General features: G+C 42.5%; 1 protein-coding gene across 1 annotated transcript in view; it reads right to left on the bottom strand.

Annotated features, from left to right (window-relative positions):
• LOC131948272 (galanin receptor 2a) overlaps window positions 1-16,720 on the bottom strand; it is a 102,050-nt gene that overhangs the window by 61,948 nt on the left and 23,382 nt on the right. The window contains exon 2 of the mRNA XM_059309811.1: window positions 11,033-11,241. The gene's annotated coding sequence lies outside the window, so the exon portion shown is untranslated. The remainder of the gene's footprint in view (window positions 1-11,032; window positions 11,242-16,720) is intronic.

The raw sequence follows: 16,720 nt of genomic DNA, 5'->3' as shown, positions 1-16,720 counted from the left end.
ATATCATCGGTTAAACAAATAGTTGAACATCATCGTTTAAACATTCAATGTTCAACATCTACGAATATCATCGATTAAAGATTCAATGTTTAACATCTACGAATATCATCGGTTAAACATTCAATGTTTAACATCTACGAACATCATCGGTTAAACATTCAATGTTTAACATCTACGAATATCATCGGTTAAATATTCAATGTTTAACATCTACGAACATCATCGGTTAAACATTCAATGTTTAACATCTACGAACATCATCGGTTAAACATTCAATGTTTAACATCTACGAACATTATCGGTTAAACATTCAATGTTTAACATCTACGAACATCATCGATTAAACATTCAATGTTTAACATCTACGAATATCATCGGTTAAACAAATAGTTGAACATCATCGTTTAAACATTCAATGTTCAACATCTACGAATATCATCGATTAAAGATTCAATGTTTAACATCTACGAATATCATCGGTTAAACATTCAATGTTTAACATCTACGAACATCATCGGTTAAACATTCAATGTTTAACATCTACGAATATCATCGGTTAAATATTCAATGTTTAACATCTACGAACATCATCGGTTAAACATTCAATGTTTAACATCTACGAACATCATCGGTTAAACATTCAATGTTTAACATCTACGAACATCATCGGTTAAACATTCAATGTTTAACATCTACTAACATCATGGGTTAAACATTCAATGTTTAACATCTACGAACATCATGGGTTAAACATTCAATGTTTAACATCTACGAACATCATCGATTAAACATTCAATGTTTAACATCTACGAATATCATCGGTTAAACAAATAGTTGAACATCATCGTTTAAACATTCAATGTTCAACATCTACGAACATCATCGATTAAAGATTCAATGTTTAACATCTACGAACATCATCGGTTAAATAGATAGTTAAACATCATCGGTTGAACATTCTAACAACATTGCTACCCGAGATTTGAAATCAAATCAAATGTTGCAGAAAATGATTTTTTAACTTCTCTATTTAAATACAAATTTCATTGAGATCGATTGTGTTTGGACATCTACAAGAGGGTGTTTAAACACACATTTGGCTGAGATGGATGTATGAAAACACCAGAGAATTAATTAATTAATCACAAAACTAATGGTTTAACTGAACCAATTTACCTAATAGATATAAATGATACAACGCTTTTCTGCAGGTAATTAGTGCAAGTGTGAAATCCATTCTGATTAATGTCGTTTATTTTAAACCTAATTAGTCGTTAGCATGACCTTGTGATTGTTGTTAGCATGACCATAAAGCCCACCACCATAAAGCCCACCGACCATAAAGCCCACCGACTCTAAAGCCCACAGACCATAATGCCCACCACCATAAAGCCCACCGACCAAAAGGCCATAAAGCCCACCGACCATAAAGCCCACCGACCATAAAGCCCACCGACTCTAAAGCCCACAGACCATAATGCCCACCACCATAAAGCCCACCGACCAAAAGGCCATAAAGCCCACCGACCATAACGCCCACTGACCATAAAGCCAACAGATAATAAAACCCAACGACTATAAAGCCCACCGACCATAAACCCCACTGACCATAAAGCCCACTGACCATAAAGCCCACTGACCATAAAGCCCACCGACCATCAAGCCCATAGCCCAATGTTTGCATAGCCCCATGTAATATCCTGCTAGAATTATGCCAACGCAGTCAGCTAAGCCGCGGGCTAAACCTGCCAAAAAACGCCTATAATGGTGCAAGAATCAGCATGGATTCATATCCCAGTCATCTCGGGATTCTCATAACTTTGATAAAAAAAATTCATTATAAATTGTAATGAGCGATTAGCTGGAGATTTTAGGTAACGGCCATTTCTTGACCTAAATGAATTACAGAAGAGCGATAACAAAAGATGATCTCATTTACATTTCTCTCCCCTCTTTCAAACGAGCAGGCTTTGTTTAGATGAGTGATCACCCCTCACCCATCCCCCGTCTAAAAAAATATAATTTCTTAACAATGTTAACAAAGATTCTTATACGAAAGGAAATTGAATTTGTATCAATCTCTAACAAAGTTTGAAAGCGTTTATGTTGGATGAAAAGAAAGGTTTGTTCCGGATAGAGTTGTTGAGTTTTTAATAAACTTGTGGCCAAATTTGGTTTGTGGCTGACTTCTATGGTTGGATTTTGACTAAATTGTGGCCAAAACAATCTGGTTCGTGGTTGACTAACTTGGAGACTAATGTGGCCGAATTCTGACAAACTATTGGCCAAATCTGGTCACATCTAGACGAGCTAGATCTGCAGAGTATGTTCTCGAAATGTAAATAAAAACAATTGTTAAAAGCAAAAAGAGCAAACCACGAATACATGTGACTAGCTAGTGAAACCAAAAAGACAAACCACGAATACATTAGACTAGCTAGTGACAAGGATTGTGTTCACCTAAAGACAATATAGCGCATGAAAACCTATCGGAGTTGATTTTCCATGAAACCCTATCTATATTGGAGCCTATATAAAATATAATTTTTTGCCGTCGTATAAAATAATTTTCGAATCTCTAATAAAAAAATTGTTTTACTTTCTATTTACAGATCGTTAAATCGATACGAATTTTTTGAGCCGACATCACGAGTAGATAACGTCAGTCTGAACGTGCTCACGTCCGTCTGTGATGGTTGTTGTCTTAGCTCAAGCTCACGGTAATAGAGGTCAATACAGGCGGCAATAGAGGTCAATACACGCGGCAATAGAGGTCAATACACACGCAATAGAGGTCAATACATACGGCAATAGAGGTCAATACACGCGGCAATAGAGGTCAATACACACGGCAATAGAGGTCAATACACACGGCAATAGAGGTCAATACATACGGCAATAGAGGTCAATACACGCGGCAATAGAGGTCAATACACACGGCAATAGAGGTCAATACACGCGACAATAGAGGTCAATACACGCGGCAATAGAGGTCAATACACACGGCAATAGAGGTCAATACACGCGGCAATAGAGGTCAATACACGCGGCAATAGAGGTCAATACATGCGGCAATAGAGGTCAATACACACGGCAATAGAGGTCAATACACGCGGCAATAGAGGTCAATACACGCGGCAATAGACTTCAATATAAAACACACGGCAATAGACTTCAATATAAAACACACGGCAATAGACTTCAATATAAAACACGCGGCAATAGACTTCAATATAAAACACACGGCAATAGACTTCAATTTAAAACACAGGGCAATAGACTTCAATATAAAACACACAGCAATAGACCTCAATATAAAACACACGGCAATAGACTTCAAAGAATACCAATACAAACCCTATAAGCTAAGTTTGGTCTAAGATGTTTCTCTGGCCATTGTCTCCTACAGTTTTAAAATCCCTCTTTGTCTGTGGGGGTGGGGGGGGGGATATAAACCCAGGGAGGGATTATCAGAAAAAACATGAAATAATTCGGCGGGCATAAATTCTGATTTCATTTTCTTTTATTGCAAGCAAAGGGTGGAGGGGGCGGGGAGGGTGGGGAGGGTGGGGAGGCCAAGGCTGGAACTGCTGGCCATCTGTTTTTATCAACCTTTATTGTCAGGTGGGGGTGGATGTGGGGGGTGTAGGGGGTGGATGTGAGGGGTGTAGGGGGTGGATGTGAGGGGTGGGGTGGGGTGGGGGGACGCTCTGTTCTGCCCTAACACATTTTTCAGGAGGCACAAAGCCATGATTATGAATTAGGCAATATTGCCTCAATGATTGGGGATTAGGCATTATTGCCTAAAGGATTGTGGATTAGGCACTGTTGCCTCAATGATTGTGGATTAGGCAATGTTGCCTCAATAATTGTGGATTAGGCAATGTTGCCTCAATGATTGTGGATTAGGCAATGTTGGAGATTGTGATTGTGGATTAGGCGATGTTGCCTCAATGATTGTGGATTAGGCGATGTTGCCTCAATGATTGTGGATTTAGGGATCATGTCACATTGATTGTGTACATAGGCAAAGAGTTACAAAAAAAACAACTAAAGCCAGTTAACGATGTGTTTGGCACTAGACTTCAATAATGACTCCATGAAATGTTGCGGACATATGTATCTATTTTCTCTAGTTTTGAAACAGTGCCAACATATATTATTCTATAGCTTACACATTACACCAACATATATGATTCTAAGAATAGTGTAAGTGTAGTGGTGAAGTATTGTAGTGATGAGGTATTGTAGTGGCGAGGAATTGTAGTGGCGAGGTATTGTGTTAGTGTCGTGTAGTGGCGAGGTATTGTAATGGCGAGGTATTGTAGTGGCGAGGTATTGTAGTGGCGAGGTATTGTAGTGGCGAGGTATTGTAGTGGCGAGGTATTGTGCTAGTGTTGTGTAGTGGCGAGGTATTGTAGTGGCGAGGTATTGTGTTAGTGTTGTGTAGTGGCGAGGTATTGTGTTAGTGTTGTGTAGTGGCGAGGTATTGTGTTAGTGTTGTGCTCTGGTGAGGTATTGTGTTAGTGTTGTGTAGTGGTGAGGTATTGTGTTAGTGTTGTGTAGTGGTGAGGTATTGTGTTAGTGTTGTGTAGTGGCGAGGTATTGTGTTAGTGTTGTGTAGTGGTGAGGTATTGTGTTAGTGTTGTGTAGTGGTGAGGTATTGTGTTAGTGTTGTGTAGTGGTGAGGTATTGTGTTAGTGTTGTGTAGTGGCGAGGTATTGTGTTAGTGTTGTGTAGTGGTGAGGTATTGTGTTAGTGTTGTGTAGTGGCGAGGTATTGTAGTGGTGAGGTATTGTGTTAGTGTTGTGTTAGTGTTGTGTAGTGGTGAGGTATTGTAGTGGCGAGGTATTATGTTAGTGTTGTGTAGTGGCGAGGTATTGTAGTGGCGAGGTATTGTAGTGGCGAGGTATTATGTTAGTGTTGTGTAGTGGTGAGGTATTGTAGTGGCGAGGTATTGTAGTGGCGAGGTATTGTAGTGGCGAGGTATTGTAGTGGCGAGGTATTGTAGTGGCGAGGTATTGTAGTGGCGAGGTATTATGTTAGTGTTGTGTAGTGGTGAGGTATTGTAGTGGCGAGGTATTGTAGTGGCGAGGTATTGTAGTGGCGAGGTATTGTAGTGGCGAGGTATTATGTTAGTGTTGTGTAGTGGTGAGGTATTGTAGTGGCGAGGTATTGTAGTGGCGAGGTATTGTAGTGGCGAGGTATTGTGTTAGTGTTGTGTAGTGGCGAGGTATTTCTCCTGACATCCATGATGGATAAACCGCTCTCGGCGTGTGTGGATGCCGGACAGCGCCGAGAAATACAGCCGGTCTGCCGGTCTGCCGTACGGCCGGTCTGCCGGTCTGCCGGTTTGCCGGACTGCCGGACGCCGGATAGCGGAGAACCACAGCGCCGCAGCAAGACAAATTTATGGCGCCGTCCCAGCCACAGATTAGAAAACCGGAAATGAGATCGTGCCTCTCCACTTGGCCATAAAACTGCCGCGCAAAACTAGAGCGCTTGTGTTCCTGCGCCGTAGCCTCGTTCTGGAGATTTAGTTGTATCAAAGATGGCGGCATGGCCTAGTTCTGGAGATTTAGTTGTATCAAAGATGGCGACATAGTCTATTTCTAGCGATTTAGTTGTATCAAAGATGCGGTATAGTTTTATAGATTTAATTGTATCAAAGATGGCGCCATAGCCTAGTTCTGTAGATTTAGTTGTATTTAAGATGGCGGCTTGTCATAGTTCTGTAAAATTAGTGGTAGAAAAGATGGCGGTAATAGTCTTATAGTTTTAGTTGAGTCAAAAATGGTGCTTTTCAGTATGTGGTAGGATAGTAATTTTCTTTCCCGATTCACCCGTATTCAGACGCTACATGCGTCAGTAATCAGACGCTTCATGCGTCAGTCATTAACCAATGCCGTGTCTGGGTCTGCGAGTCCAATGCCTCCCCAGGGGCCACCAACCTGTTTACCCGACAACATTAGATCCCCCCCCCCCTACGTCTAATGTCTCTGTGTCTATCGGCTTTACACAAAACAAAGCTATAGGCTATCGTTTACAGATACGATTTTGAACATCATCTCACATCCTGATGTTGAACATCATCTCACATCCTGATGTTGAACATCATCTAACATCCTGATGTTGAACATCATCTCACATCCTGATGTTGAACATCATCTCACATCCTGATGTTGAACATCATCTGATATCCTGATGTTGAACATCATCTCACATCCTAATGTTGAACATCCTCTCACATCCTGATGCTGAACATCACTTCAGATCATGTTGGTCAATATATCAGATCTAATTTGACACAAACTATGTTTCGACATCAGGTCTTCATCAGATTTAACGACCAACACAGTGTGTAATCCAACATTTGAAGACGTGTGTGCTATGTCCACAAGTTATGCCAGAAATGTCGACATCTCTTACAATTCTTCATCAGATGTAAATCTTTTTCCTAGAGCAGTCACTTTCTGAGTTCAACATTCATATCACATGCACCAGGTTTGGTGTACAGAAGTAGTAGGGCTACCTTGTGGTGTACAGAAGTAGTAGAGCTACCTTGTAGTGTACAGAAGTAGTAGAGCTACCTTGTGGTGTACAGAAGTAGTAGGGCTACCATCTGGTGTACAGAAGTAGTAGGGCTAGCTTGTAGTGTACAGAAGTAGTAGGGCTACCTTGTAGTGTACAGAAGTAGCAGGGCTACCTTGTGGTATACAGATGTTGTAGGGCTACCTTGTGGTGTACAGAAGTAGTAGGGCTACCTTGTGGTGTACAGATGTTGTAGGGCTACCTTGTGGTGTACAGAAATAGTAGGGCTACCTTTTAGTGCTATACAGAAGTAGTAGGGCTACCTTGTGGTGTACAGATGTAGTAGGGCTACCTTGTGGTGTACAGATGTAGTAGGGCTACCTTGTGGTGTACAGAAGTAGTAGGGCTACCTTGTGTTGTAGTAGGACTACACAAGTCATGCCAGTGGTGTGTAAGCAGACACCATTGGTGTGTGGTGGACCCCAGTGGCGGGGGGGGGGGGTGAAGGTGAGGGGGGGGTGTCACCTAGAGCCCAGCACACGGGGACCAGTTTTGACTGACGTCATGAGATGGGGGGTTCACGTGGGTGGCGGGGGGGGGGGGGGGGGCGTATTGTTGTTATCAGCGCATGCTCGTACAAACTGTCCCCGTCAAAAACAAACAACCTATTTATCCCAATGGCACGATCTGTCAGGATCAATTGGAGTCAAGCGTCACTCAATTGGAGTCGAGCGTCACAGCGGCAGGAATACCTGTGGGCGACTGATATCCATGGCAGACAGACTCTGCATGCTGACGTGTATCCGCAGTTACCTCCCCCCCCCCCCCCCCCCCCACCACCACCACCCTGCGCCCCACCCACACAAACAATCAAATTACAACTTTAATTAATTAAACACAATCTAAAGCTAAACTCCGGCGATGCCTAGCTATTGGTTCTCCATCATTCAGTGCCAATCTGTCCAGCGTGTTCCGGTCCCCGGTCCGGCTATTTTAGTTTCTGATCTAACATGTCCGACAGCCAACAGACCACTTCCTGTTTGGACGGCAAAAATCAGGTACGGCACATGCAGACAAAAGTCTTTCTATGCAGACCAGACAACCGCATGAACGGACAAATGTCGTCCGTTACATGTGGAGAAATAAGATTCATTACATGCGGACAAATCCCGTCCATTAAAAGCGGACAAATCATCCTGTTGTGTGTGGACTAATGAAGTCCGGCCAATCACGGCCCTGTACGCCACCACAGAAAAGAACCGGCTGCCGGTTTTCTTCTCACGGTCAACGAAGAATGTGTACCTCACGTTGGAGTTCTGTTTACATAAAGATGGGGAGGTGGGAGGGAGGGGAGGGGGTACTAAAGCAGAATAAGTTTGATGAAAGGCGTCTGGACACTGATTAAAACTCGTGGGGCAAGGGATCTTTTGTACGTGTTGATATACCTGCACAGATTGACCTACCTGTGTAGATTGACCTACCTGTATGTATTGACCTACCTGTATGTATTGACCTACCTGTATGTATTGACCTACCTGTATGTATTGACCTACCTGCATAGATGGACCGACCTGTATGTCGGGTGATGGAGGGTGAATCTGCTTTAAGGTGGTAGATTCATAACAACAACGGTGTGCTGTGAGCTTCAGTCAACTACGGTGTGCTGTTTTAGAGAGTATCTGAGAACTATCTTGAAAGGTATCTTTGTGTGTTTTTTGGTGTGTTTCTTGAAGTGTATTTTAAAATATATTTCGGTGAGTCTTTAGGGTGCAACGGAATGTATCTTATAGTGTAGGTATTATCTAGACTTCTAGAGGTTATCTAGGGATTATCTAAGGGTTATCTAAGGGTTATCTAGGGATTATCTAGGGATTATCTAGGGATTATCTAGGGATTATCTAGGGATTATCTAGGGATTATCTAGGTATTATAAAGGGATTACCTAGAGATTATCTAGGGATTATCTAGGGATTATCTAATGGTTATCTAGGGGTTATGTAGGGATTAACTAGGGATTATCTCGCGATTATCTAGGGATTATCTAGGGATTACCTAGGGATTATCTAGGGACTATCTAGGGATTATCTAGGGATTACCTAGGGATTATTTATGGATTATCTATGGGTTATCTAGGGGTTATGAAGTTATTATCTAGGGATTATCTATGCATTACCTATGTGTTAATTTGGGGTTATATTGGAGTGTATCTTGGGGTGCCACCCTTCAAGTGTACCCTGGGGTGTCTAGTTTGACCAAACTCTCTTGACCCACTGGCACCGTGACCTCACGATGACGTCACGAAACCCCCAAGATGGACGACGACTGTACTGGATACCACTGAACCCTGTGAACCCTGGAGTCATATGTTCGGGGCGGTATAGTTGATGTGGGAAGGATTAACGGCTGAAGGTTTTCCAATCAATCCACACCCAGATAACGGCCAGATTTATTGCCTAGTAGGCAGCTTGTACCTAAATCTTAATGGGGGGGGGGGGGTCGGGGCAGGGGGGTCATCAAGGTCCGCACTAATAACAGAAACGTTGAGCACTAAAATGTAGTTATAATAACGGTCTAATAAAAGCCATCCCACGACATTACGTGACTTGTGATGTTAAAAATAAACCACCAGTCTGCACACAAACGTTGACCGAATCTGTGAATTTCTGTTTTAAGTTGTCTAAAAAAACAGGTGGGGGAAATTGCTTTGTTTAGGAGTGACGTCAGTATCCAAGCCGGAAGTACTTTATAGCAGTGGTTTTTTCTGGCATCTCTCAGGCAGTGCATCACGCCCCCACCCCCCCCCCCTCCCCCTACCCACCCCTTTCCATACACACACTAAGACAATTTGATTTTCAACAAGAAAATATTCACTTAAACAATTGTTTGCCTCCCACTCACATGAAATTACATGACCCCCCCCCCCCCGCGCAACCCCAACCCCGACCCCACGGAGAATGTCTCAAATAAACCCTGGGACGAATGTAACAAGTAGACTTTGACAAATCGCAGTGTCTAGCCTTAACTTCAACATTTCCACCAGTCGCCATTGTTATTGTACAATGTGTAGATAGAAGTAATATTTGCACCAAATAAACCATTTATCAAAGCCACGGACTGTTAGCTTAAGGTGTGGTTAGATGGTACCGTTGTACAGGTGAGAAAACTAGATGCCATTGGAGCGTTCGATTGTCTGCCGAGTCTTGGGATGGTCGCTAATGCCATTCCTGGCTCCAGTATCAGTTGCTGGTCTGTTTCTTTAGCTTATCTAGTACCACGTGACAAACACCATTACAATATGGCCGCCAGACTAAAGCTCTGGAGTCATGGTTAATCTAGACTAATGGGGTGTTGCTCAACACAGCATAACACCGTCCAATCTGTGACGTCAGGGGCGGCGACTCGAGCTAATGGGGAAATAACTCGGCTACACTGATTGTTGCAGTCACTGGTGGGATTTACACGCCAGTCAACGATAGCCACACGACGCAACCACACGCCAGCCACACGACCTAACCACACGCCAACCACAACCACACGCCAACCACACGACCTAACCACACGCCAACCACAACCCCACGCCAGCCACATGGCCCAACCACACGCCAACCACACGACCCAACCACATGCTAACCACACGACCCAGCCACACGACCCAACCACACGACCCAACCACACGGCCCAACCACACACCAACCACAGCCACACTTCAGCCACACGACCTAACCACATGCCAATCACACGACCCAACCACACGGCCCAACCACACGCCAACCACACGACCCAACCACACGCCAACCACAGCTATTTTAGGTCTAGGCGTCAATGTCGGCACCAACCTCTACATCTGTCTTAAGCAATTTTGTTAGGCCAAGTTTTAGTGTCGCAAAAAGTTATGTCTTTGTTTACAAGAAAACCCTTTATTCTGTGTGCTATACCAGCCTCTGGGATTCTTGGAGTCATGGAGTTTCTTATAGAGTATTTGTATAAACCTAGACTGACTCGACAAAACTGCAACAACATACACTGTCTTCGGCCCACAAACATTTCTAGTCTGACTCTAAGTGCATCTAAACCTGCACACAAAGTGACAAACTAGCGAATATCGCCACTTGTAATGGTTCGTAAACACCGAACTAGCGAGTGTGTTTACCTACTGGCTAGAGGATATACACAAAGCTAGACGGAAAGAATTTCTTGTCAGCTTCAGGGACGCAGGAATCATAAACAGATAAACAGATCAGTAGAAAGTGAAGGAGACAAGAGAAGTAGATAAGAGAAGGCAAGTATTGAAGAGAAGTAGATCTACTTTTGATTGTGTATCGTACTTGACGAACAAAGAGCAGATGGAAGACTTTACATCGGCGTGATCAAAGGGTAAAAGGTGGTAGGCTGTGGGCTTCTTAGGTCAGACTAGAGGGCACCAAGTTTTACTTACAAGACCTCAGTAACTAGGATGGATGTAATGGCGCTTACATGAGCTAGATATACTGCACACACTTACCGTGTATTTAGACTAGCGAGTAGCTAGAGGATTCAGCTGGTAGTGTAGTTGGTAGCCTGTAGCCTCTGTAGCCGGCTGGTAGGTTGTAGATGGTGTAGAGTAGCAGACAGCGGGTACGGCTAATCTAACAAGCACACCTTACAGCTTATGGTCGATGTGTAAAAACTGGGCTCGTTATTTTGCTGAGTTCTGCTCATTGTTTCACAAACCTGGGAAAAAATAATTTGCAATTAAAACAATTTTCAGGAGTTGATTTTAAATGTGAGTGCAGCATCCTAATATATAAAAGCCAGCTCTCTCTCTCTCACACACACACACTCTCTCTCTCTCTCTCACTCTCTCTCTCTCTCTCTCTCTGTGTCCAAAGGCAAGTTGATCAGTATGTTCAGGATATATGGAGAACTTAAAGATACGGACTTTTGTTGAAAATAATGTTGGGTGTTTTTAATGTATAAACTAAATTTTTTAAAGAAGAAAAATAAAAATAAAGGCATATTCGAATGTAGAAACACAATTTTGTTGATTGTTGTGGCTAACAGCTTACAAAATCTGGACTTTGTTAAACATGGTTAAACCTGGAAATTGTTCAACTTATTGAACAAAATAGTTTAACATTGATAAACTGAATTGTTCAACCCTGTCTTCTGTGTACGTTGCTAAACTTTCTTTGGACAATTTGACTGAGGTTGTACGGGCTAAACTCTGTCTACACCTGCTCGTGTAAGGTATTTCGTCGGCAAGAATTGGGCATAATCTGCCCTTGTAGCCGAAGATATTCCTTCGGCAAGAACCGGGCATAAGCTGCCCTTGTTGCCGAAGGTAATTCGTCGGCAAGAACCGGACATAATCTGCCCTTTTTGCATAAGGTATTTCGTTGGCAAGAACCTGGCATAATCTGCCCTTGTAGCCGAAGATATTCTATTGACAAAAACCTGGCATAATCTGCCCTGGTAAAAAACCTGGCAATGAGAAGAGAGAAAAACGGAAGCAGTTAATCCAGCCTGGTTATCTCCCCGACCCACCCCCTTCAGCCTTAGATCCAGCCCAGGATTATCCCACGTCAGTCATTTTTATTCATCCTGGACAAAACGGTATTGATAGCAGAAAATTCTTCAGAAACAACTTTTTGATGCCCCAAATTTCGTTACCAGCCGCTTTTTTTATGGCTTGGATATTCTCGCGAGAAACATTTTCATATTTTTTTAAGTAAATCGTTTTAATAACTAATGCTTCTTTTAGAAACACCTTTTTTTAAATAGCCTAAATTTTCTTCTGCGTAAAGTTTGAAAGCTAAATTTTATTAAATATCCTTAGGTTTAGATTGTCATCGTTCCTGTGTAAACAAATTTGAAACCGAAATTTTGAACGCTACAGTTAATCACAGTCGTGGTTTTACATACTAAGCATTGAGAAATTTACAGACAAACGCTAATATAAACTACAAACATCAACACACAAACGCTAATATAAAGTACAAACATCAACATACAAACGCTCATACAAACATCAAACATACAAACGCTCATACAAACATCAAACATACAAACGCTCATTCAGACCACGGATGTTTGATGTTTGTTTCGTACAAATGTAATCAGTGTATAAGCTTGTTGAAAAATATTTGCTCAATCTAAAAATAGAATTTTCATTCCAGCCAATCCACAAACGTACAACTAGCTGGCGATAGTTCATAAATTTTTCACCAATCCATCGGACCAAATAGAAAACTTGCCCAGATTAGCATTTAACCAAACACCCAAATAACGCCAATTGATTTTCGGAGGGCATAAAACTTTCCTTTGACATGGGAGATAAGCGGACAGGAGTTACAGCACCTTGAACTACTCCGCTAGATGGATGGCGCAGCTTGGCTGCAATCGCTAGTGGCCGAGATACTGCGCCATCTATAAATTCTGGTGTCCGTCACGGTAACAGACACGGTAACAGACACGGCAACAGACACGGCAACAGACACGCCAACAGACACGGCAACAGACACGGCAACAGACACGGCAACAGACACGGCAACAGACACACACACGGCAACAGACACGTCAATATACACACACACGGCAACAGACACGTCAATATACACACACACGGCAACATACACGGCAACATACACACACACGGCAACAGACACGGCAACAGACACGGCAACAGACACGGCAACAGACACGGCAACAGACACGGCAACATACACACACACGGCAACAGACACGGCAACAGACACGGCAACATACACACACACGGCAACAGACACGTCAATATACACACACACGGCAACAGACACGTCAATATACACACACACGGCAACATACACGGCAACATACACACACACGGCAACAGACACGGCAACAGACACGGCAACATACACACACACGGCAACAGACACGTCAATATACACACACACGGCAACAGACACGTCAATATACACACACACGGCAACATACACGGCAACATACACACACACGGCAACAGACACGGCAACAGACACGGCAACAGACACGGCAACATAAACGGCAACATACACACACACACGGCAACAGACACGGGAACAGACGCGTCAACAGACACGGCAACATACACGGAATCATCTATAAATTGCATTGTGGTGTTGGACTTGAATAATACTTTTTACTAAAACATTCCTGTAATGACTTGTAACATAGAGGTCCTCATCACTATCATTTAATGTCAACTATCTATAAACCTCCATGCAATTTTAAGCTGATCACTAGTCTAGGAGTGTTTCACCTGTGTTTTGAAGACGTTTGTAGCTGTTCATCTTCAATATACGTCAGCCTTAAAGGAAAGGTGCTCAACTAAACAGTCTCCCCGATAGGTAGTGGCTAAACCATTATATAGTAGCACAATCTACGCAGTAGCACCAGCTACCGACTAGAAAGATGCATCAACTATCAGCTAGACAGTAGCACCATCTAGACAGTAGCACCATCTAGACAGTAGCACTAACTAAACAGTAGCATAGACTAGACAGTAGCACCAAATAGACAGGTAGCACTAACTAAACAGTAGCATAGACTAGACAGTAGCACCAAATAGACAGGTAGCACTAACTAAACAGTAGCATAGACTAGACAGTAGCACCAAATAGACAGGTAGCACTAACTAAACAGTAGCATAGACTAGACAGTAGCACCAAATAGACAGGTAGCACTAACTAAACAGTAGCATAGACTAGACAGTAGCACCAAATAGACAGGTAGCACTAACTAAACAGTAGCATAGACTAGACAGTAGCACCAAATAGACAGGTAGCACTAACTAAACAGTAGCATAGACTAGACAGTAGCACCAAATAGACAGGTAGCACTAACTAAACAGTAGCATAGACTAGACAGTAGCACCAAATAGACAGGTAGCACTAACTAAACAGTAGCATAGACTAGACAGTAGCACCAAATAGACAGGTAGCACTAACTAAACAGTAGCATAGACTAGACAGTAGCACCAAATAGACAGGTAGCACTAACTAAACAGTAGCATAGACTAGACAGTAGCACCAAATAGACAGGTAGCACTAACTAAACAGTAGCATAGACTAGACAGTAGCACCAAATAGACAGGTAGCACTAACTAAACAGTAGCATAGACTAGACAGTAGCACCAAATAGACAGGTAGCACTAACTAAACAGTAGCATAGACTAGACAGTAGCACCAAATAGACAGGTAGCACTAACTAAACAGTAGCATAGACTAGACAGTAGCACCAAATAGACAGGTAGCACTAACTAAACAGTAGCATAGACTAGACAGTAGCACCAAATAGACAGGTAGCACTAACTAAACAGTAGCATAGACTAGACAGTAGCACCAAATAGACAGGTAGCACTAACTAAACAGTAGCATAGACTAGACAGTAGCACCAAATAGACAGGTAGCACTAACTAAACAGTAGCATAGACTAGACAGTAGCACCAAATAGACAGGTAGCACTAACTAAACAGTAGCATAGACTAGACAGTAGCACCAAATAGACAGGTAGCACTAACTAAACAGTAGCATAGACTAGACAGTAGCACCAAATAGACAGGTAGCACTAACTAAACCGTAGCATAGACTAGACAGTAGCACCAAATAGACAGGTAGCACTAACTAAACAGTAGCATAGACTAGACAGTAGCACCAAATAGACAGGTAGCACTAACTAAACCGTAGCATAGACTAGACAGTAGCACCAAATAGACAGGTAGCACTAACTAAACAGTAGCATAGACTAGACAGTAGCACCAAATAGACAGGTAGCACTAACTAAACAGTAGCATAGACTAGACAGTAGCACCAAATAGACAGGTAGCACTAACTAAACAGTAGCATAGACTAGACAGTAGCACCAAATAGACAGGTAGCACTAACTAAACAGTAGCATAGACTAGACAGTAGCACCAAATAGACAGGTAGCACTAACTAAACAGTAGCATAGACTAGACAGTAGCACCAAATAGACAGGTAGCACTAACTAAACAGTAGCATAGACTAGACAGTAGCACCAAATAGACAGGTAGCACTAACTAAACAGTAGCATAGACTAGACAGTAGCACCAAATAGACAGGTAGCACTAACTAAACAGTAGCATAGACTAGACAGTAGCACCAAATAGACAGGTAGCACTAACTAAACAGTAGCATAGACTAGACAGTAGCACCAAATAGACAGGTAGCACTAACTAAACAGTAGCATAGACTAGACAGTAGCACCAAATAGACAGGTAGCACTAACTAAACAGTAGCATAGACTAGACAGTAGCACCAAATAGACAGGTAGCACTAACTAAACAGTAGCATAGACTAGACAGTAGCACCAAATAGACAGGTAGCACTAACTAAACAGTAGCATAGACTAGACAGTAGCACCAAATAGACAGGTAGCACTAACTAAACAGTAGCATAGACTAGACAGTAGCACCAAATAGACAGGTAGCACTAACTAAACAGTAGCATAGACTAGACAGTAGCACCAAATAGACAGGTAGCACTAACTAAACAGTAGCATAGACTAGACAGTAGCACCAAATAGACAGGTAGCACTAACTAAACAGTAGCATAGACTAGACAGTAGCACCAAATAGACAGGTAGCACTAACTAAACAGTAGCATAGACTAGACAGTAGCACCAAATAGACAGGTAGCACTAACTAAACAGTAGCATAGACTAGACAGTAGCACCAAATAGACAGGTAGCACTAACTAAACCGTAGCATAGACTAGACAGTAGCACCAAATAGACAGGTAGCACTAACTAAACAGTAGCATAGACTAGACAGTAGCACCAAATAGACAGGTAGCACTAACTAAACCGTAGCATAGACTAGACAGTAGCACCAAATAGACAGGTAGCACTAACTAAACAGTAGCATAGACTAGACAGTAGCACCAAATAGACAGGTAGCACTAACTAAACAGTAGCATAGACTAGACAGTAGCACCAAATAGACAGGTAGCACTAACTAAACAGTAGCATAGACTAGACAGTAGCACCAAATAGACAGGTAGCACTAACTAAACAGTAGCATAGACTAGACAGTAGCACCAAATAGACAGGTAGCACTAACTAAACAGTAGCATAGACTAGACAGTAGCACCAAATAGACAGGTAGCACTAACTAAACAGTAGCATAGACTAGACAGTAGCACCAAATAGACAGGTAGCACTAACTAAACAG

This window comes from Physella acuta, unplaced genomic scaffold, assembly GCF_028476545.2.
Source record: "Physella acuta isolate Inbredline_101_S28 unplaced genomic scaffold, ASM2847654v3 ptg000058l, whole genome shotgun sequence".
Lineage (NCBI taxonomy): Eukaryota > Metazoa > Mollusca > Gastropoda > Physidae > Physella > Physella acuta.
Note: the sequence above shows the minus strand (reverse complement) of the source record. Positions and strands in the feature narration are given on the sequence as shown.